Source organism: Ursus arctos, unplaced genomic scaffold, assembly GCF_023065955.2.
Source record: "Ursus arctos isolate Adak ecotype North America unplaced genomic scaffold, UrsArc2.0 scaffold_6, whole genome shotgun sequence".
In the NCBI taxonomy this organism is placed as follows: Eukaryota; Metazoa; Chordata; class Mammalia; order Carnivora; family Ursidae; genus Ursus; species Ursus arctos.
In genome coordinates, this window is record NW_026623078.1 from 9,238,981 (window position 1) to 9,261,877 (window position 22,897).

At 38.1% G+C, this 22,897-nt stretch overlaps 2 long non-coding RNA genes across 4 annotated transcripts in view; one reads left to right on the forward strand and one right to left on the reverse strand.

Annotated features, from left to right (window-relative positions):
* Positions 1 to 21,052, forward strand: part of LOC130542912 (uncharacterized) — a 125,038-nt gene extending 103,986 nt beyond the window's left edge. For both annotated transcript variants that reach the window (XR_008957793.1, XR_008957792.1), the window contains exons 2-3: positions 1,043 to 1,129; positions 20,853 to 21,052. This is a non-coding gene — a long non-coding RNA (uncharacterized LOC130542912). The remainder of the gene's footprint in view (positions 1 to 1,042; positions 1,130 to 20,852) is intronic.
* The window catches only part of LOC123001984 (uncharacterized), a 47,833-nt gene that overhangs the window by 6,951 nt on the left and 17,985 nt on the right, over positions 1 to 22,897 (reverse strand). For both annotated transcript variants that reach the window (XR_007188088.2, XR_006411414.3), the window contains exons 3-4: positions 5,233 to 5,323; positions 876 to 901 (exon numbers count right to left, since the gene is read on the reverse strand). This is a non-coding gene — a long non-coding RNA (uncharacterized LOC123001984). The remainder of the gene's footprint in view (positions 1 to 875; positions 902 to 5,232; positions 5,324 to 22,897) is intronic.

The window sequence follows — 22,897 nt, forward strand, 5'->3', positions numbered from 1 at the left end:
ATGGTGAACATATGGAAATTCAGGGAGAGTGGTGCCTTCAGGTGGCATGGAAGCTCTGTCTGTGCCCCTTTCCACATATTTTCCCTTCTGTATCTCTTCCATCTGGCTGTTCCTGAGTTATACCCTTTTATAATAAAACAAATAATCTGGTAAATAAAATATTTCTCTGAGTTCTATGAGGTGCTCTAGCAGATTAATCAAACCCAAAAAGTGGAATGTTGGAACCTCTGATTTAAACCAGTGGGTCGGGGCATGTGTGACAACCTGGGCCTATGATTGGCATCTACACTGGGTGATAGGGCAGGGTTATAGGACTGAACCCCTTAATTGGTGGGATCTGATGTTATTTTGAGGTAATTTCAGAATTGAATTGAATCCTGGGACACCCAGCTGGTGTTTCAGAATTACTTGGTGTGTGGGGGGAAAAAACACATAGTATAATTGGTGTGAAAATTGTAGTTTGTGTAAGTGAAGTGGAATTTGCTACACTGTCCCTAGCTCACAGAAACATGTGCTTTGAGAAGAGAAAGGATGAAAGGGTCAAGGACGAGGAATCTTTGATTCCTGGGTTGTTATGTGGTCACCAGTGGTATGATACAGCAGCTGTGTTTTGTTAGTATGATTGGTTTTATGATGAATAGGATATTCATACCCTGAAATGCCTATTACCCAAGTTAGGGTAAGTGCTGTGATTAAGGCAGCCCCTTTTGCATGGGTACCCCATGTAACTTTACTGTTACAAAAATCTAACATTTCCAGAAGCCTAATGAAATTTGCTGTCTCAGCTTTCTCACATGGGTCTTACTGATACCAAGAACATTAAATTAATTAACAAGAAAATGAGAAGAGATAAAGGGGAGAGTCAAGAGACTTACTGTACAGGGTGGAAGTCCTTAGGTACCTGTTGAGAAATGGGATGAATAAAGTAGACATCAGTGGAGCTGTGTTGATATAGCGCTATTAAAGGTTGGGAGGACTGAAGGACCCCATTTTTGTTCCCTGGCATTAAAGAGTCCTGAGTAATTTGTGCTATTTATCCTAGTTTGGAGGAATTCACACGTCGGCACAGATTCCAATGAGAAACCTGAACAGAAATCAACTGCCATGATGGTTAAGCCAATTAATCAAGGTAAAGACCTATGTAAAGGCCCAAGGCTGTATGTGCATGTGTGGATAGAATGGCTGGGGTGGGGAGAAGAGATTTTTCTGGAGCTCTCTAACACAGGAGCCCCAAGGCACTGTGATTTTGAAGTCTTAATGGGCTAAGCTTATACTGAAAATACAGAGATGCAACAGTTGATGGGATTAAGGTGAACATTTAGGTGAAAATTCATTTTTGAAAAGATTTTGTCTTTATATCTTCTTTACTAATAATATATTATTGGGATGGATATGATGTCTGTCTGGGAGTTGCTTCTGCTACCTAATATTGTAAAACGGAAGACATGTAAGCCCACCCGCAGGCCAGTTTTAATTGGGTATACTAAATGGGAAGCACTAGAACTGCTCCCAAGCCCACATAGGTGGTTAACTTGAAACATTATAGAATGCCTGGTGGGCACAAAGAAATTACCACTTCAATTAATGATATATTAGAAGCTAGAAATAGTGGTATCAATGAATTTGTTGTCTTCTGTGACCTGTGACAAAGGTGACGGCTCATGGAGACTAACAGCAGACTACAAGGGCTGAAATAAAATTGTACCACCCACAGCTTCAGGAGCTTCAGATGTGGTCTGAACAGTACAGAAAACACAACAGGCTAACCGAGGCTGGTACTTAGTTACTGACCTCATAAATGCTTCGTTCTCTATCTCAGCCTCAGAAAAGAGACAGCTACAGTTTGCTTCACATGAGAAAGACTAATTTACTTTTACAGTAGTCCCCCTTTATCCATGGTTTTGCTTTCCACAGTTTTAGGTACTTGAGATGAACTGAGGTTCAGAAGCAGGTGGTCCTCCTTCTGACATATTTTCAGAAGGTCAATGGTAGCCTAATGCTACATCACATGCCTATGCTTCACCTCATCTCATCACATAAGCATTTTATCCTCTTACATCATCATGAGGTGAAGAGTAAGTACAGTATAATAAGATATTTGGGAGATGGAGAACAACAGTCACTTAAGTTGCAGTATATTATTGTAATTGTTCTGTTATTATTAGTTATTGTTGTTAACCTCTTATTGTGCCTAATTTATAAATTAAACTTTTTCATAGGTATGTATATATAGGAAGAAACATAGTATATATAGGGTTTGGTACAATCCATGGTTTCAGGGCTCCACTGCGTGTCTTGGATCATAGCTCCCATAATAAGGGGAGACTGCTGTATTTTGCTGCCATAGTGTTCTATCAACTTAGCAATTTACTGTCGTGATTTGGTCAAAAGGGATTTGAGCTTCATGCAGGTCTCAAGTGCAATAATATGCTGTATTGGTGACAGTATGATAATATCAGAAACTAAAGAGCAAGCTGGGACTGATTTGAATACAATGACGTACATGGTCAACTGGAACTGCTTAAAGCAACCAGCAAAGGTACAAGGGCCTACCCAAATGGCAAAATTCTTAGGAATAACCTGGGCAGGAGCCACCCAGGAGATTCCACAAGTGACAAAAAAATAAACCGCTATCACTAACCGTCCCCAGAACCAAACAAGAAGCCCAGCATTTGCTTATCTTTATTTGGATTTTTGAGAACACATTTTCAACATTTTGGAATATTGTTAGTTCCTATCTTTAAGATTACCTGAAAGAAAGTTATGTTTCAGTGGGGGCTTATATTTCAGGCCATGTCTAAATTACAAAAAGTGGTAGCTATCTCAATACCATTGGGCCATTTTGACCCCCATTCAGATTTGATTTTGGAATTGTCTGCTGCATACTCATGCAGACCAGAGCTTTGGTAAAAAAAAATCATAAATGCTTCCCAACAGCAACCACTGGGTTTTGGATGAGAAAATTCCCAGATGTTGCTGCTGGGAACACATCATTTAAGAAACAATAACTAGACATTAATTGAGACTGCCTCAATGACTGAAGGACATAAAATAATCATGAGACCTGAGATACATTTAATGTCTTGGGTGATGTCAGAGAAACATTCTAATAAGGAAGGCAGTGCTCAGAAGAATTCCATAATACAGTGGAAATGGTTCATATAGGAGCATGCTGCCCAGAGAATGCAAGGAGGCACCCACCAAAGAGCAGGTAGCTATTTTTCCTCTAGGACCAATGTTAGAGCTACCTGAGGAATTGCCAAAACCAAGTGCCTTATGAATGGCTCTCAGCTGAACAACAGAGAGGCGTTTGATTTACTGAAGGCAGTTCCAAGGTGAATAAGCAGTATTCTGTTTGCATTAAGACTAGTAGGTGGGATGCGCCTGGGTGGCTCAGTCAGTTAAGCTTCTGCCTTCAGTTCAGGTCATGATCCCAGGGTCCTGGGATTGAGCCTTGTGTCAGACTCCTTGTTCAGTGGGGATTCTGCTTCTCTCTCGCCCTCAGCCCTTCCCTCCACTCCCCCACCCCCACTCGTGCTCTCTTTCTCTCTTGCTCAAATAAATAAAATCTTTTTTTAAAAAATAAAGACAACTTATTTAATGTATATTGTTGATTCATTACCATTGAAATCACAGTCAATGGCACCATAACTCATGCCTAAACAAAACTTATCTAACACACATAATTTCTTCACGAGCACATCACAATCTTGTCCTTAGGAACACTAGAAAACACTTTAGCACTATGCTCAGGGAATATTTTAAACAGGAAAATCAAAAGCACAAAAAATGTAAAACAAAACAGAACAGGGTACTTAATAGACCATAAAGAAGATACTTGTTTAGATTATGAAAGCTGAAACAAGAAGGCAGAGAGTCACCTCGTTTGACTTCATTGGGAAGGTGCACATCAGGTAACTCAAATGTTTTGCTCCTCCAGGCACATTCAAAAATGACCATAAAAGTGCCATGACTATTGATTTGGGTGTTGCAGATAAATTTAGTGAATAAATGCATTCACAAATATGGATTCCATGAATAATTATAATTGACTGAATATCTTTATAAACATCAACTTTCTGAAAAAGAAAAAAAGAAAAAGGAAAGCAATACTCCCTCATCTGAGTATGTAGGTAATAATAGATAACTATCATTTTATTCTTGTAATATTGAAAATTGAATAACATTAAGTACACAAGATTAAACTACAGCTGATTTCTTAGTATTTATAAATAAAGCATTCGATTATCTTAGGCCATTAGAATCCTTTTGGTATGTGTGCATCTGTTCTTATCGAAGACCTGTCAAAGGCTATCTTCTTTCCTAGAAATGAACAATACTTCCCTTAGATAGCTTACTGGTGATCTAGTGAGCTACAGGGAAGCTTCCTGAGGATACCACCTCTGCTTATAGCCACTTCAAATTATTGTGTATTGGTCTCACATAAGCCAGGGTAGTCAAGGTTTTTAGGTGTAAATAATAAAAACCAACTAAGGTCCACTATATCAGTTAGCTTTTGCTGTCTAATAAACCATCCTAAAACACAGTGTCTTTAAAAAAGAGCCAGCTATTTGGTTCATGATATTGTGGCATAACAATTTGTGCTGGACTCGTGTTGGTAGGCTTTCTGGTTTCTGCTATACCACAGTCAGCTGCCATGTCTAGGTTGCCTGACTGGGAGGCTCACCTCTGGACTGCAAGACTGCTCCAGCAGAGTTTCAAGACCCACTGATATAGTGGTTGGAAATAATTATGAGATATTTAGTGGAAAACTGGTAAGGCCTCTTGCAACTAACTCTCTCTGGAAAGTGAGAATTTCCTAATTTCTAAATATTCTTTTTGCCTAAGCAAGTCAGAATGCCATATCAGATTCCAGGGATGGGAAATTACATTCTATTTCGTGATGGGAAGAACTGCAAATTCATATAGTGGAGATATGGATATCCAAGGTGAGTAACTGTGCCTACTTTGCAAAGAATCTGTCCAATTGACTAAGCAAAGGACAGGTAGGTCACAATATTGCCAAGGAGTTTAGAGAATAAGGTGTAGATAAGGAGGCATAATTGGGCAGGATAAAAGATGGATTGATTAGTCAAAGTTACAGTTAAAATCAGAATCAGTTCAATGACAGCATCACTCTTCTGACCACTGGATGCTGAAGCCGGTGCATCTCTATTGATGACACCTATTATTATTGCCACAGTTTGGTTTAAAATTGAAAGTTACTTTTACCTTGCTTCTGCAACTCCCAGAATAGATGCTTCACTGGTCTTGCCCTCATTGGCACATCACATTTACTGGACTGAGACCACTTCTCCATGCTCTGGATACAAGGGGGGTTGGGAAAATAATTATCTTTATTTTGTTTCCATCATGGGGAATGGAGTTATAGCCTTACAATACCATAGGTGGAAAGTTGCCAGACATAGACAAAGGACTCGGGTTCAGGAAGGGCAAAAGAAACTATAAATATCAAACACATATAATTTTAGGACAAGTAGAAAGGGATTGAGGGATTAGCCTGAAATATTCTGTCCTAAATTTTTGGTTTTGATTTCCCTTTTCCCCTCAGAGCATAAGACCCCATAACTACATATTAATCAAGATCCACAGAGAGTTTTAAGGATGAACATTTGAAGCACAGTTAGAGGGAGTGTGGAGGAGTCAAATTCCAACTTTGGGACTTCCTGGTCAAACCATATTTTACCACATTGTCACCAAAATAAAACTCCCTGGTTTGCAGGATGATTCTCTGTGAGGTATCTTTAAAAATCTTTGTTCTCCTTATTCCTGACTTATAGATGCAGATGAAGAAATCAGACAACATAAGGCAGACAGTGCAGAACATGTGGTGTTTTGACTGAAATCAGAGTGGAAGGTACTGTGTGATCATACAGGATGGTCACATTGGTGCTCAAGTTACCCATGAGCTGTGCGACTGTAAGACTCATCAGCTCATGCCTATGTTTTTATAAAATGGGAGTAACAATGGCATGGACCTCCTGGCTTGTCATGAGGATTAAATACACATGAAATATGCAGCCGATGAATACTATTCTTATTTTTTTTTATTCATAGAGAATGGTTTAGTTATATAGGTGAAGAAATCAGTGTAGATAAATTTAAGTCCAGGAAACATAGAAGACTTCAGCAAGTCACTTCAAAACTAAAAGGAAAATGCATGTTTTTATTATTATATGAAGAATGTCTTATATGAAGGTACTGAATTTCATTGTAGCAGGAAAGAATTTTTAACATTATTTCTATATTTTTATGGCAACAATAACACCTGTTGTCACTAATTTCTGTTAACTAGTATAGTCATATTATACAAAGGGAGTGGGCCAACATCCCAATTATACTCCACCTTTATTAAGTGCTTAAGTGTTTTTTTCATTTAATATAGCTTTCAGTAATTGTGTTCTTGCAATGTGTCAAGCAACATATCAGATACTTTACAGGAAGTATGGCCCCTAGTCCTCATACAGTCTTATTATTGGTCTCTTGAGTTTATGGATGAAAGAACTAAGCCACAGAAGGTTAAACAACTTTCCTAATGTCACAAACTATTAAATGATGAGACCAGAATTCAAACCAAGAAGTCTCACTGAAAGACTCGGCTCTTGGCTCCCTATTTTAAGTAACACTCACTTAAAAAAAATTGAATTATAGTTGACATATGTAATATTCATTTCATGTGTACAACATGGTGATTCAACAATTCTATGCATTACACTATGCTCATCACAGAAAGTGTAGTTACCATCTGCCACAGTGTTATTACAATATTATTGACTATATTCCCTATACTGTATTTTTCATTCCTGTGACTTATTGACTTTATAACTGGAAGTTTATACATATTAATCCCCTTTAGCTTTTCTGCTCTCCCTCTAACCCCCTCCCCTCTGGCAACCACCAATTCTCTGTACTTACGATTCTGGTTGTTTTCTGTTTAAATGTTTGTTTTGTTTTTTAGATTCCACATGTAAGTGAAATTGTATGGCATTTATCTTTGTCTGACTTATTTCACTTAGCATAATACCCTCTAGGTATGTCCATATTGTGGCAAATGGCAAGATCTCATTCTTTTAATAGCTAAGTAATATTCCAATGTGTGTGTGTGTGTGTGTGTGTGTGTGTGTGTATCACATCTTCTTTATCCATTCATTTATCAAAGGCACTTAGATTGTTTCCATATCTTGGCTATTATAAATATTACTGCAATAAACATAGAGGTACACATATCTTTCCACATTAGTGTCTTGTTTTTTTGGGGGGGGTAAAAATCCTTGCTTTTGAAACCATGGACTTATCCCAAAGCCCAGAACCCCAGAAGATCCCAAGCCCCAGACTGTCATTGGCCGAGAGAGAGTGTGTATTTAAGCCCTAAGAACCTTTGTCTAAGGGAGAGCCCATTGCAGACCAGTTTCTATCCTGAGACCAACAATAGAAAATCTGGTACGATTATTCCCCAAATGGACACTTATCGTTTGGCTGGCACTGTGTCTCTTCTTTACTTCTACTAAACATTCTTCCTGGAAATCGGTTGTTGTAGAAAGAGGGTATAGTGACTTTTACCTCTGATTATTAGCTAAGTGGTTAAAAAAAAAAAAGAGGGTTTTTTTTTGCAGAAACCCATACTCTATTAATCCAGGAACCTTAGGGAGGTGAGTTGGGTTCTATGTCTGACCAAGGGCAGAGCATTAGTCTGTTTTAAGCAGATTTGTGAAGGGAAGTTATTTCTGAAGATTTGGGCCTCAATCATGTGGAACAGGTTGCTGCTAGGTTCTAGGAAAATTTAGATTAGGCCTAAGTGCCGGGACACCGCCGCGGAGCCACGGCGTGATTTGGCAGAAGGACGAGGCACAGACAGGTTAGCTTGCGGAAGAGAGCATGGGTGCAGGGGACGACCACAAAGCATGCCACCGCCAAGAGTGCGATCGCCCTGAATAGCTGCAGCCTCTCGTATTTATTGGCAATAAACAATCAAAGACAATCAAGGGGGCAATCCTAGTGAATAGTAGTAGGTCACGGGGAAGGTCACGCGATTCGATGATGTAATGTCCAGCAAGTGAGCCTATTCTTAAACATGTTTCTATGGACCCCGCCAGCTATTGTCAAGAGCAATCAAGTTTCGGTTGGGGCAGCGTTCTGCCCTTTAGCGGACCAGGCGTTCCTGGCCGCTCGTTATCTGAGGGCAGCATTCCACCCTGAGCGAGCCGGCGGTTCCTGGCTGCTGGACGAGCCAGGCGTTCCTGACTCTGTGCTCTGATGTTCACGCTAAAGCCCGCGAGGTCACAGACATGTTTTCCTATTATATCCTTAGCATAAGCTCTCAGCCAGGGCTGCTGCACCTAAGGTCATATTTAAATGCTCCCTTTCCCTCTCTCCAATTAATGAAGCTGCTAGGTTCAGATGGCTTTTACTCATAGCACATAGGAATATTAAAATTTTAACCTGAAAATTACTTAAGAAGACTTTATACATAGTTACGTGTATGTGTATGGGCTCATGACAATCTAAGTGTGTGCATTATTTGTGTCACTTTAGCTACTTAGTCTCGGTGAGCACTAATGTTGAACCAGCCTTAAGTAGTTTTAAAATCACTAATTTTGAAATAGTGAGCAACCCTCTTTATGAAGTCAGCACCCTCATACTGTGTCCAGTGATCTAAGAATGAGGAAGTCAGAAGCACCAATAATTCCAACATAGGGAAGTTCAATGGCCAGCTTCCAGGATGCGCTGGAAATGCAGAAGAGGGATAGGTAACCCAGTGGGCCGGTCGGAGATAGCTACCTGAGCAGCTAAAGTCTGAGCCGAGGCTTAAAGACTAAGTGGGAAAGATCAGGTTGGATCACACAAAGCAGTCATTTTTATACATCAACAGTGACCAAATATTGGTAATTTGTATAGCTTAACCTAACCATGAAGGTAATAATATCCAGACAGAGGACTCCCTCACATTCATAAAACCTAGAGAAGAAACAGGACATGTGCATGTCACCACTGGCCCTGTTCCCACTAAGTCTACTGGCAGGCCCATGGTGACACAATCTCTGCAGTCCCAGCAGCTCGAGGATGATCCCCTGCAGCATGTGACCAAGGAAGCCAGCTGCCCTGTACTCTTTGCATTGGGAATGCTTTGCTCTTCACTAAGCTGCAATGGCAATGAGCTTTCTTCTGCCGTTACAGGTCTGGGCCACAGGAAATGTGGTAATAAGAGGAAGAGGGAAGGGGAGCACCCTCAGCAGTTTCCTTCTGGGCCAGAGGATGAATTTACTCACAAGATACGTTTTTTAAATTTAGCATTTCCTGAGACTCCATAAAAGATTCAGAATGCACTAAATATCAAGAAGCAGGTGCTGGTGAAAACACGTGTGAAGCACTGGGTAAACACATGCCTATACCCAGGAGCCAGGTAAACACATGTAAACCTTTTCTCCCAGGGGGTCTATAATACCTAAATCAATGTTCTTGCCAAAGGCATAATTATATGCCTAAGGTTGCAATTGGTATTTGAATATTTCCAATTTCTAGCTCTAATGTAACTGACCTGTTATTGCTTTGAATTTTAAGAGCTCAATTTTTGTGTTCTTCCTCCTAAGGAATCGTGACTTTCCTCCAACCCAGGAGCTGCTGTATCTCCTTGCAGCTCCATCTTTTAAGATAGGTGAATGGGAAATAAATTTTAGTGCCAGCACTGAGTAGATGGTTTATATGCCTTAATCTTTAAATCCTTATAAAGGTCTTTGGAAGTCAGTATTATTACAGTTGCAGACAGCTGGGCTTCGAGAGATGAAGCATCCTGCTTATCACAGCAAGTGGTAGAGCCGGGATTCAAACCCTGTTCTGTATGAGACCAGTGCTGCTTCTCTACTGTCTCTCCCACACTGCCTCTAGCACAAGGCCTCCTGTGCAGAAGACGCTTGTTAAATGTTTGCTGGTCATGTGATTCCAACTTTCCTTTTATTTCCTTCCAGTAGCACCTAGATAATGATATTTGAACTTTGTCATGTGCACAGATTATCTTGGGAGCAAAGACATAGCAGAAGGCATCATCTCTATGGCTAGTCCATGGTAAGTATATAAGACTGTAAGGCTTAGAGTCAAGTTAATAAACACTGTGCTGGCCTAGTCAGAAAGAACAGGGGAAATTCCAGCTCTGAGAGCTACATTATCAAAGGCTTTTCTTGGCTTATTAACGTTTCAAATATGATGAAGTACTCCCAGTGCATCTGTATAAAGTAAAAGTTGTTGATATTATCAACAGAAGTATGTTTTCTCCACAAGTCAGCCAGCATGCAGGGGAAATTTTGGGCTTTCAAAATGGTTCACCATGTGGGTTTCATTCAGTATCACCAGCCAGAATTTTTGGTTTGACAAAGTAAGCCTGCCTTCCTTCTGAGACCAATGGAATGGACATCATTCTTTTATGTGAGTGCCCTGCTGATACCCAGAGGGGAGTGATTCCCTCAGACCTCCCTCAGAGGGAGAAAACCCAGTGAAGGACCCAAGCCTGACAGGTGTAAAAATGCCACCACCTGTTGAATACAGCATTTGAAAATCATCTTTGAAAAAGATGGCTGTGTTTGAAAGGCATATTCAAAGTGACCACTTTGGTTTCTTGGGTTCAAAGGAAACAAACCAAACTCCATCCTTCCCCACTCACAGTAAGCCCTGAAGGGGATTCTAAAGCAGCCATGTAAGTAAAAGTGGTACCCGACTATCCTGCAGTCCCCTCTAAATGGGGTGGAAGGTAAAGCAGGTGGGCAGACGTGAACAGCTTCCCACCATGGGCAATCTAATTTGTCTGCACGTACATCATCTGTGCCAGCAAAAGTATCTTAGTAATGAGCTAATGTGCAGCGTTTTCTTTCTATGCTTCCATGTCTACCTGTTAGCAATCACTCCTATCACAACTTTTTCTATCTTCTCTTACATATATTCGCTTACATATTTGTAAGTATATCTTCTTTTAATAGGCTGAAACATAGTTCCATTACCTAATAAAGTAGATATTTTTGCCTTAGGGAACCCAGATATTTTTAAGCTAAAAGCTTTCTGGTCTTTTAAGACGTTTGTTTTGTTTTGTTGGGTTTTTTTGTTTGTTTGTTTGTTGTAGTTGGAATCCTTTTTTGGCTTGTCAACATCGCTAAATTTGGAACTGTATTGTGAATCTCCAAATACATCCTCATGTCCATCTCATTTACATAAGTATGAATAAGTGAGGCCACTTGGAAGGAGAACTAGACATTTGAGGATAAAAAAAGCCACATTTCCACTATGTTTTTCAATTTGATCATGATGGATGAGCCATTCAGCTGTCTTAGTATCTGGCTAAATTTGGATCATGGTCAGAGAAAAAGCATAATAATCATAGCTATCATCCTCCCAGTGGCTGAGATAAATCCACCTGGGTATGGGATGCTGCTGGAGGCAGAGTTCCCTAGGGTTCTCTGTCATCATCTGTGCGTGGGAGTGTATGTGTGTCCCTGTGTGCATGTGCATACATGCGAGTATCTCAATTTAAGTGACAAGAATAGTAAGAAAAATCTTTCTATTATATATAGAATGTAATGTGTAACTGTCTAGCTAGGGTATTCAATGGCTTAGCTGCCAAACAATCTCATCCAAACCTAAAATGATTGACAACACATAGGCAGCTGTAAGAAATAGAGAATAAAAATTGTTTTAGAATCCATATCCTATTTAACTTATAATATCCAGGAATGATAAGTTTCATGTCTTCCGGCTGAAGATATTAGATCAAGCCTTATTGATCGATATTAGATCAAGCCTTATTGATCGATATTAGATCAAGCCTTATTGATCGGTAGGATGCACATCACTTCGTGAGTTAGGATTTTAGTAGCGGCTTGCTTTAGCAGAATGTAGTCCAACTAATAGTGGTTGGAAAACCTATAATGATGCTATTCTGTGCTACCTTCTTTGGGAGAATTATAGCAGTACAAGATGATAAGCCCAAGGCAAGTATTTTCAAGCAAGAAGTGATCAACAGTGGAAAAGAAGCAGAGACACTGGCCCACAGGTTACCATCCCCTGTTGGTTAGGAACCCCCTCCAGACAGCCCTTGCTTGCACAGGAGGGTGGGCTCTCAGTGCCATCCCGCATGGTGGTGCCAGAAAGTGGGAGGCATGATGGAGCTCAGGTGGGGTGCTGTTAGTTTATTCCTGGGGTTCTCAACCCAGGACAGTTGTGTTCCCCGGGGAATATTTGTAGTATCTGGAGACATGGTCAGTCCTCAGGATGGGAGGGGGTGCTAATGGCTTCTGGAGAGTGGAGATCAAGGATGCTGCTAAACATCCAGCAATGAACAGACCAACCTCCCACCCCCAACACAGAATTACCTGGCCCCCAGTGTTCACAGGGCTGGGCTTGAGAAAACCTGGGACCGTTTGTGAAAGTGGTTGTCAGAGCAATGGCTGTAGTCATGGGTGGGCAGTGAGGACACACAGCAGAGGAAGAGGGTGTCCACCACAGGCCCTCACACAGTCTGAGTGGTGGGCACATGGACAAGTATGTGCATCACAGCAGAGAACACAGATTCTTGAATGATAATCCCTAGTTTAACAGGTAAAGCTGGCAAACAGCCCTATTTCAAGGGAACATTTCAAAGAGGCTAAAGCTCTGAATTGGTAAAGCCTATACTTAAACGAAATGTTAATATTTAGATATGAGAGACCGAGAAATTCAGAAAGTGACAGGGGACAAAAAACAATGTCCCCAGTCAGAGTGTGTGAGGCACCCAGAGGCAGTGGGCCTTCACCAGGAGACTTCTGGCCAGGCAGGAACTATTCTCTTAGGCTCTTTGGTTTGGGTTTAGTGAGGAGGAACTAAAGTTTTAAGAGAAATCATTGTGTGGTATTCATGGTTATTGTATATAATTTATTCTCATCTAAATAGGAAAGTTTAGCTAACCTGTGTGAGTCCTGAGGCAGGGGCCATCACAGGTGTGGTCACTGAAAGCCTGTACCAGGTGGTTTGGTGTGAGCAGAGCAGCAATGCTGTGCCACCAGGCTTTCATCTGTTTAGGTGAGTTAGGCCTGGTGTGACTGCACCAGCCAATAATCCTATCTCACTATTTTAAGAAATTATAATTGAAGAGAGTATTTAACGTATTTGAAAAGATGAAGCATAATTACTTTGAATTGCATGGTGTTTTAGAAGTATAACTTTACTGGTCCTTTTCTATTTGAATTAAAACAACAAATTCACTGAGTTGCATATTGAAGTGATTTGACAATGGTACATTCTCTGGGAGCTTCTAACCCTCTCACTGAAAAATGAATTTGAGAGGTTAAATTTATCCTGCAGACATTTTTTCCCTTCAAATCTCTTTACTCCCCTCCTTTCCATCACAAGTTGGGCATCTTTGTGCCAGAAGAGCATCCACAGATGTTGCAAAAGCAGAGAGGTTGAGACTGGTGTTAGCAGCTGGGGCTTGGAATAGGGGGTGCAGAAAGCCAGGGAAAGAGGACCAAGCCAGCAGGTTTGGAGGGAGAGAGTGAACACCCTATTTCTAGAGGTGTGTATGTGGGCAGGATGTCCTTTAAGTCCCAGGAAGTTTGCTGGCCATGATCACAATCTGTGTATCTAGTGACATTGGTCCTCCAGTGGCCTTTCTACAGGTGTTGACAAAGATTTCTGGGACAGACAAATCCTAAGGAAAGGAAAGAAAGGCACTTTCATGTTTGGGTAAGGACAGTGGTCAGAGCAAAGGGAAGTGCTGGTTCTGAGCATAGTCTCCTCAGGCTGAGCTCCTATAGAACCAAGGCATGCATCAGGATGGGAAGACAGTATTAAAAAGTGCAGAAAAATTAAAAGTGCAACTTTGCTGCACTCATCCACGGTGTGCTGAAAGTAATGGTGCTAGTGGTTCTGCAGCAGTTGCCCTCATATTCAGTCACTGACACCCTTGGTACCAAGGAGTGGGCGTCTGGAGTCCCAGACGGTGTGCTGAAAGTAATGGTGCTAGTGGTTCTGCAGCAGTTGCCCTCATATTCAGTCACTGACACCCTTGGTACCAAGGAGTGGGCGTCTGGAGTCCCTGAGTCTTGGCAGAGGGAGAGGACACTTGGACAGAATGGCTCTTCTTTTGTTTCAGGAGCAACAGGTGTGGTCATGTGAATCCACTAGATTTTAGGAAAAATAGAAATTAGGCAGGTATTGCGTGGTAGTCAAGAGAAACAGATGTGGTGTCCGTGGGGCATATCCTGGTGCCCTCTGCCTCCTCATAGTTTCCCTCTGCACCCCAGTATGGGCAAGCCATATCATGTCAGAGCAAGTAGGAGGGTTGACTTCTGGACTCATGTCTGCTTGAGACCGACGTGTAAATACAGAGGTGGATAGATAGATAGATAGATGATAGGTAGATAGATAAAATTGAGTAGATCACTAACACCAAGTTAAAATATATAAAATCATGTAGACAGCGAGAAAAAGCCATTGTTTTAATAGTGTGTATGTAGATTGATGTCAAATTACAGATACTTGCTCAATATACAGTTTTTTATAAATAAAAACAATTATAAAACTGGCACAATTTATGAACTACAACTGTGGGGAGCATAATGCAAAATGACAATGGTCAAACTACTTAAATTGGTCATTTTCTTACTTTAATTTAGAGGAATAGCACTTTTCATTATGGAGTGATATAAAATGGACTTCCTCTCACTTTTCAAAGTTAGAAATCATTATCTTCTGAAAGGTTAATATAAAAATAATTTGAGGTCCTGGTTATGTTTCCATTATGGTGTAAAATAAGAAGTATTATGTAGATTGTTTTATATATTTCAGATCACGAATTCTGGTATTGAATCTGTATTTCTTCAGACGCTGTAAACAGATTCAAAGAAAGAGCCCTTAGAGATACAATTACTAATTACTAATCATTACTTCTTTATATTCATGTGTTTTTTCGAAAGCCTTGAAGCACTTTGCCCATATTATTGTTGTTGTAATTTTTGATGAGTGTTAATGTGAAACACAGTTTGCTTTTTTTTTTATTTTAGTGATACAAAATGCAGTATTTTCTAATTGAATCACATCTCCGTTTACAAGGTAACTACTCAAACTGGTAGGATTAGAAATGTGTCTGCTTCTAAGAAAGATCATATTTTGAACCCCAAAATTGCACACTTAGTCATAAACATCATCTGACTGTAAAACATTTAAAAATTTAACCACTGAAGAAAATCCAGAATATATGAAAACACATTGTTTAATATTAATATTTAATATAAAATAATTCTAGATGGATCATATATCAAACATGAAATCTAAGGGCATAAAACATCTATATAAAATATCTTTGCAACCTTGAGATAGGCAAAAATTTCTTAGTGAAAACACAAAAGACATTACACATAATTTTTAAAAAATGATTGATTGGCCTTTGACAAAATTAAAAAGTTTAGCCCATCCTTTATAAAAGACTTAAAATTCAAGTTTAAAGACACTGTCTAGATGCCAAATCAGAACCGGGCTACATTTTTTAAGAGACCACCAGCCAGAATTATCACGTGGATGACAAACATGAACCAACCTGTTCGCCTTTTTAAGGAACAGAGGGAGCACATTTTTTCCAGGCTTTGCAAATAGTTTCCTAAAACAAATCTGCCAGCTCACAAAAACACACATACCAGAAAAATTTCCAATCTCTGCTGTTGCTGAAACTGACTCTTTTTTTCCTTTGGGGCAGAGACTATATTCTAAAAAAAAAAAGGCCAATGAATAAGTCAATACTATTCATTAAAATGCTGCATCATTCCTGATAAAAAAAAAAAAGTTTAGCCCATCAAAAGACATCATGAAGAAGATGAAAAGGGAGTACACATATTGTCAAAAAAATATTCACATAGAAGAAATGTATTTAGAATAAATAAAGAGCTCCTACAAATCAATAATCAAGGATAAACAACTGAGTAAAAATGGGCTAAAGCTTGGACACTTCACAAAAGAAATTATTTGAATGGCCAACAGGCATATGAAAAAGGTGCCCAACATCCTCAGTTATTAGGGAAACACAAGTTAAAAGCATAATTCGATACCTTTTCATATCCATCAGAATGGATGATATTAAAAACCCTGATGATAAATTTCAGGGAGGATAGAAGCCATATACTATCCCATGACCTAGCAATTCCACCCCTAAGTATTTACCAAGAGAAATGAAAACGCTTGTCTTCAAAAAGACTTGGAAATGAATGTTTATAGCAACTTTACTCATAATGGCTAAAAAAATGACCCAAATGACCCAACAAAAGAATGGATAAACAAGTTGATGAAGTCATATACTAGAATATTCTACTCAGCAATAAAAAAGAGAAAAAAGAATAAACCACTTATACATACAACATGGATTAGTTGTATGTGTGTGTGTATGTATGTACACATAGATATAAAATGAGTGATGAAAAGCATTCATAAAAGAATACTTTATGTATTTTCCATTTATATGAAATTAAAAACAGGCATAACTAATTTGTAGTGATGTAATTCAGAACAATGGCTATTTGGGGAGGATAGAGGTGACACAAAGGGATGATAAAGTCTATATGCCTTGACTGGAATGGTGGCTTACACAGGTGTATAAATTTATTGAAACCCATTCAATTATACACTTAAGATATGTGCCTTCCACTCTATGTACATTTTACTGCAATAAAAAGTAATGAAATTGTAAATAACTAGAACAACATGTGTTATCTCAACTTTCCCCAACTATAACTTGACATTTTAAAATAGGTTTGAAAACATAATTCTTGAGCTTAGATTTAATAGGAGTGAAAATTCTTCAAAATACCCTACGGGAGGGACAGTAAGGGAATTAGTATTTCTTAAGCATTTGTGCACCAAGTGCTATGGTGGAAGTTTTATCTACATTGTCATAAGTAATATTTACAGGAATCTAGTGAAGTTTGTTTAATGATCCTCACTCAACAGATAAGGAGAGTGAGTCAATTGCCAAATACCATACAGCTAACCAGAGGGAAAATCAGAATTCAACCTCAGATAAGTTTGTTCAGGATCTATCTCCTTTCCACTAAATCGAGCTATAGTTCCTTCATGCTCAAATAACCAATATTTGTTGGAATTCTGTGTTTGAAAGGAAACTAATTTTCAAGAAAAAAGTGTATATGAATACCCTTTTAGAATGCTTGCCTTTTCTCTCTCTTCTTACCACAGCAGAGGGAACTACAGATTACTCTACCTGTCCTCCAGGCACAGATTTGGAGCCAGATTGAAGAAGTTTGGGAAAGACTAAGATAAGGAAGTTTAAAATAGCTTATCATCACCATTCAAGAAGCATATATATCAAATATAAGTCAATTAATTCTCTCAACCTTCTCTTTCTTATATTCCAGGGCAGGCTCATTTTGTCCAGTGCATTCTTGAAATGTTGGTGTTGGCGTTCCTTAAAGTTCTATTTTTTTGTGTATATCTTTTAACCCTGGCTTGAAGCCTGTTTCCCAATTTCTTCACAGCTCCATGTGTGCTTCAAGCACCTCAATATAAATAGGTTTAAAACTGAACACATCAAATTTTCCTAAAAAGAGATGAATTCTTTGTGTTTTCTGTTTAGAGAATAGCACTGTGGTCTCATTCTGCAAGTCATCCTTGACTTTATGGTCAATTGGCTTCTGAGTTCTGTTTTATTAAATAATGTCCATATTATTTCCTTCTGTCCATCCTCGTTGCTATTCTTTTGTTTCATTTACTGAAAGTCCTCACCATGCCTCACCTAGATCTCCTATCAGAGCCATCAGTGGCTTCCATATTGCAAATTAATGGATTCTGTTTTGAAGCAATTGGCAGATATTCCTCCTTCCCACCTTTATCTTACTTTATTCCTCAGATGCCAAGTTTGTAAAATCTACTGTACTATTTGCTCAGACCCCATTCCTTGGCTGGCTCCTGCTCTTCTGCTTGATTTCTAAGCGTTGGCTTAGCCTGCCATGGACTCAGCTTTCCATGGTCCCTTCATGTCTCTGTACACCATATCACTAGATCATCTCATGCAGGCTCTTGGTGTTAACTACCATGTTACATTAGTAATACCCAGAACTGGAATCTCCAACTTCAGTTCTAGACTCTATTCTGAACTCCAGATAACTGTGTTCATCTCCACTTGAGTGTCTAATAGGCATTTTGACTTTATCCAAAATAGAGCCTTTCATCCCTATGCTCTGAAACACAAGACACTAGACTCAATTTGTTGTCATCTTCTCCATTTCAGTCAGTGACATCATTAGTTGCTCAGTTGCTAAGACCTTGTACTCCTTTTTTTTTGTTTTGGTTTTTTAACCATTTTCTCCTAATGCTAGTAAGCATTTTTTAAATCAGTTGCACCTTTAAAATATAAAATTTGAACTCTAACACAATCATTTTTTCCAAGCTCCTATTTTCTCTCTCTTAGAGGTTTTCAATAACCTCCTAACTTAGTTACCTGCTTCCACTTTGACAACTTCAGTCTTTATTCTATATAATAGCTTTTAAACATGAAAATCAGATATGTCATGCCTCTTTTGAAAATGTATAAATAGCACCCCATTATGTTCACAATAAAACAAAATCAATGTTCTTCAAGTCCTGCCAGTCCACAAATGAACTGGTCTCCACTCACCTCTCTGACTGCATTTCCTATTACTTCCCTACTTCTCTCCTCCTCATTCACCCAATTATATCCACAATCATCTTTCTTTTTGTTTCTGAGCTTTGCCCTATCTCAGAGCATTTATACTTGTTCTTGGTGTCTGGAATTTTCCTCAAACTGATGTAATATATGAATTTGCTCCTTCATTTAGAGTTCACTCAAAGGAACCCTCCTCAGAGAGACTGTTTCTCATGACCATACCTAAATTGGATTTCCCTCAACACTCTTTCTGCTTGGTTTATTTTATTTGTGGCATGTTTTCCTACTGGAAATTATATTATTAATTTATTTACTAACTAGACTCTATGAGATCAAGGACTTTGTCTTATTAACCTTAGGTATCTGCATGATAACAAGTCCTGGTATATGGTATACACTCAAAAAATACCTTTGAATGAATGGATGGATTGATGATCATTAGTATCTGTGTGGTAAAGAACCCAAATATTCAAAGGGTCCTGAGAATTTACAGATAGAATACTGGCTTTTACCATGTTTGTAGAACAATATCCATGAAACAAAACAAAAGCAAGATTTCAATCCCTACCTTTCCATTCTATTGTAGATAGGGATGTGACACTCTATTAAATGTCAATATTCTTAAAGTCTACAGGCTTCTTGGAGACAAAAACAGCAACAGACTGCCTGCCACATAGCAACCACTCTATAAATAACTACTACATAACTACTACATGTTGGAAAATTTGTTCTAATCTTAGTCTGTCATTTGATGATGCAGAGATCCATGGTTTCTAGATAGTAAAATTAGTTCCCCACTACTGTTTCAGGATTTGGTAATTATTATCTTTATTATCTTTAAACTTGGTATGAGAATTTTGTCTTTTTCCCTCAACTTTTTTGAAAGATTTTGACAATAAGTGGGAGTTATGGAGCCATTAGTACTGCTCCTAAAATGATAATGGTATCTCAAGCACTGTTGATTCTAAGTAGGCATTTGTAATATATTTTCTGAAAGAAAAAAAAAAAGAATACTTGCCAACATATGTATGGTTTTAATTCATGGACATTATTGTGGCTGTTGAAAGGATTACAAAGTGGTTCATTTTGGTTTGGTTTTTGATGAAATATTCATAAACTTTTTTATGAGTCTGCATGAAGCCTTGTGAATTTTGGACAATGAGCTTTCATAAATATTTACTGAAAAATCATAAACACTTCATCCCTTGTATGGAAAATTTAATTAATTAAAAGTTAAAACAAACTCTTTCAGAGTATTCCCATTAGATATGAGAGAGTGGATTCTGTTATATTTACTCTAAACCCATTACAGATTATATTTTATAAAATAATAGTGAATTTGAAGTCATTATATGTGTTGTTAGCATAAGCGCAGCGGAAAAGATATGCTAATTCTAGTAGCAAGTCTAAATAAATCTCAAATTTCATTGTAGGATGCCTCAGAAAAGTGTTACATTCACCAAGAAAAGCTGCTGCAGAGGCAAACTGTATTTTAACGATGCAGGGAAGTTAGTTTTAATGAAGTTTGCTGAAGGAAGCCATTCATGTCCTGTGATATGATTATAAACTCTGGTAATCCAACTCCAGGAGATCTAGTCCCTGGGGATTTGCTAAAAGAGGCTGAGAATAGTTCATGATCTTCCACAGATGTCTAATGTACAACTAGAGATTAATTTAAAAGTAAAAGGAGAACACTAATTGGGTTAAATTGGTAACAAGTGGTATAATGTGTCATGCTTTCCAAAAGCATACAATAATTTAAAGATTCTTATACATAATGCTTTGAAAGATATTTAAATTTTAATAGCTCTATATTCACAAGAAGAAATAAAAACATAGGGTAGTTATTTGTGTCTTGCTTACCCTAGCACATTTAAGCAAAATCCAGACCCAATGGACTGGCTTCTGAATTTCATTAGCCTTCGTTACCAACAGATATAAATGAAAATTTTGTATTGTGGGGATTAAATACAAGGATATTTGTCTTGGTTTATATGATTAACTTAAAGTTCTACCTGAAACCTCTGACTTCTAGCTTTCAATCCTGAAATCTGAATTACATTTTTACCCAATTTTGTGAAATGTAAACAGTTCTACTAAAAAGATTAGCAATTTATAATTAAATGGTACAGTATACATAATTTATTAGAGTTTGCGATTCTATGATGTGTTATTCAAATTCTGTGTTTAGACATTCTTCTGTTGCTTGAGGGTCTTCATTTGGAATATGCGAGAGATGAAGACGGTGAAAGCATCCCAAGTGAGATACTGAATCAATGCATATGCCATCTTGGAAACCAAACAGTAAAAGATCAGCTTGCTCGAGGTATTTAATCAATCTTACTGAGCATATTAAATGTGCATTCAAAGAAAAATGTGTTTTAATTACAGCTTAAATGCAGTCTGAATACCAATATGACAAAGATTGAAACACCTTAGTTCCCTTAGTTCCATATTTTACAGTTAGCATACTGCTTGCAATGGGATACCTAAAAAATTACTTTAGCTATGAGGATTTCTTATTTCACCATAAGAAAAGTCACCAGAAAGGATGATTGGTTTATTAATGTAATAAAGAGCCTCAAAGAAATCTGAACTATAGAAATATTACTCCAGGAAATTTGCCAGCTCAGTTCCATACTGCGACTCCCCCTCTGCTTCTCCTTCAGTACCCTGCATGCTACCACTAGGGCCTACAGATTCTTTTCAAAGTATCTTCTTTCTAGGTGACTGTGTGTAAAATAATCTCCACCCATTGGGCTGTAAACAATGTAATGTCAGGGATGTTTATTTTGCTTCCACGCAATGCTTGAGAAATATTGTACAGTCAGAATAATGATGTGGACTAAACAACAGCTATTACGACTCCATTAGAAATGGACACATTCCACAAGAATAGTGTCTGTCTCTCCCTTCTTTAATGTGAATGAAAACACTACAGACAAGAAAGCTATATTTTGTCTCACTGTTTTACTCTTTCATTTGTCCTTCAATGTTATTTTCTTGCTTCCAGGTTCTAGGCCCAGGTGTACTCCATGTTGTTCAGGGTTGGGACGGTGGGGGGCGGGGGTGTTAGGATAAAATAGAGGAAAACCCCAAACATCTGTGACTCTAAATAAAGTGGGGATAAGTGTTAGGTAATCATAGTTGTAGAAGGGAATGTGTTAGGGAGGGAAATATGGCTTGGTCAAGAAATGCTAAAACCTCAAAATATTTGTACAAGTTCACTAATAATTTGAAATCAGTGTGGAATCATGAAAGAAAATCAGTTTTTACCTTTGAGCTCAGTATTCTAGATGTACATATAGAAGATTGTGCCGTGTGTTGAGACAACTCTGTGTTCAGCAAGTGTTTTTCTAATATTTTCCCTAGATTGTAAGTACAACGGTTGTTTTACAAACATTTATTATAGAAACACCTAAAATTCCATGTCTCCTTGCAGTTTTTTTGTAATTGAGCACAGGTGTTTAAATACATATAGACATAATAATTTAGAAAAGTGCTCTATCAGTAACTTAACATTAGTTGTTTGTACCTTTCTATAGTTAACTACATAATTACTTTGAACTACTGATCAAAGTAATTATTGATTACTTTGAACTACTGATAAAACTTTGTAAAAGTTTTATAAAAAACTTTTACAAATGTCATAATGGATTTGCAATACAAGTGAGTTTTCTATGGTTTCTGGCAATTGCTTGTGAAGATACTGCCAAAGGTAATTTCCCCCTTCCTTTCTTATGATGAAACACATTAAGATACATGGCTTTCCCTGGGTTGAAATTCAAATTCCATCTTGAGCTTTGGATTATCTATAAAAGTTAATATTTAACCTGAAAGTCCAGCAGTATTTATTTCCATAAGAGAAAAAAAAAAAAAAAACAAGGATGGGAAGTGAAATAACACTGTAGTTGAAAATTATATCCTCAATCAGGCATAAAGAATGAAAAGTACAATAAAATAACACCACTGTTAAAACTATTCTTTCTTTTTATGTGTAGGTCTCATTTAAAATTTTTATTTCAGATAAATAATGTACAATCTAATGCTTACAACATATTGGCTTGATTTGGGCTCTTTGATAATTATAAGAGGTTATTAAAAATGCATCTTGTATCTCTATCTCTAAAGCTCATTTTGTCTGGTTTTAATTCAGAACAAGAATTTGTTTTGTGCAAGTTTAGTCAAAAGATCAGTGAAAAGATGACTGCAGTGTGTGAAGTTTTATGGCAGAAA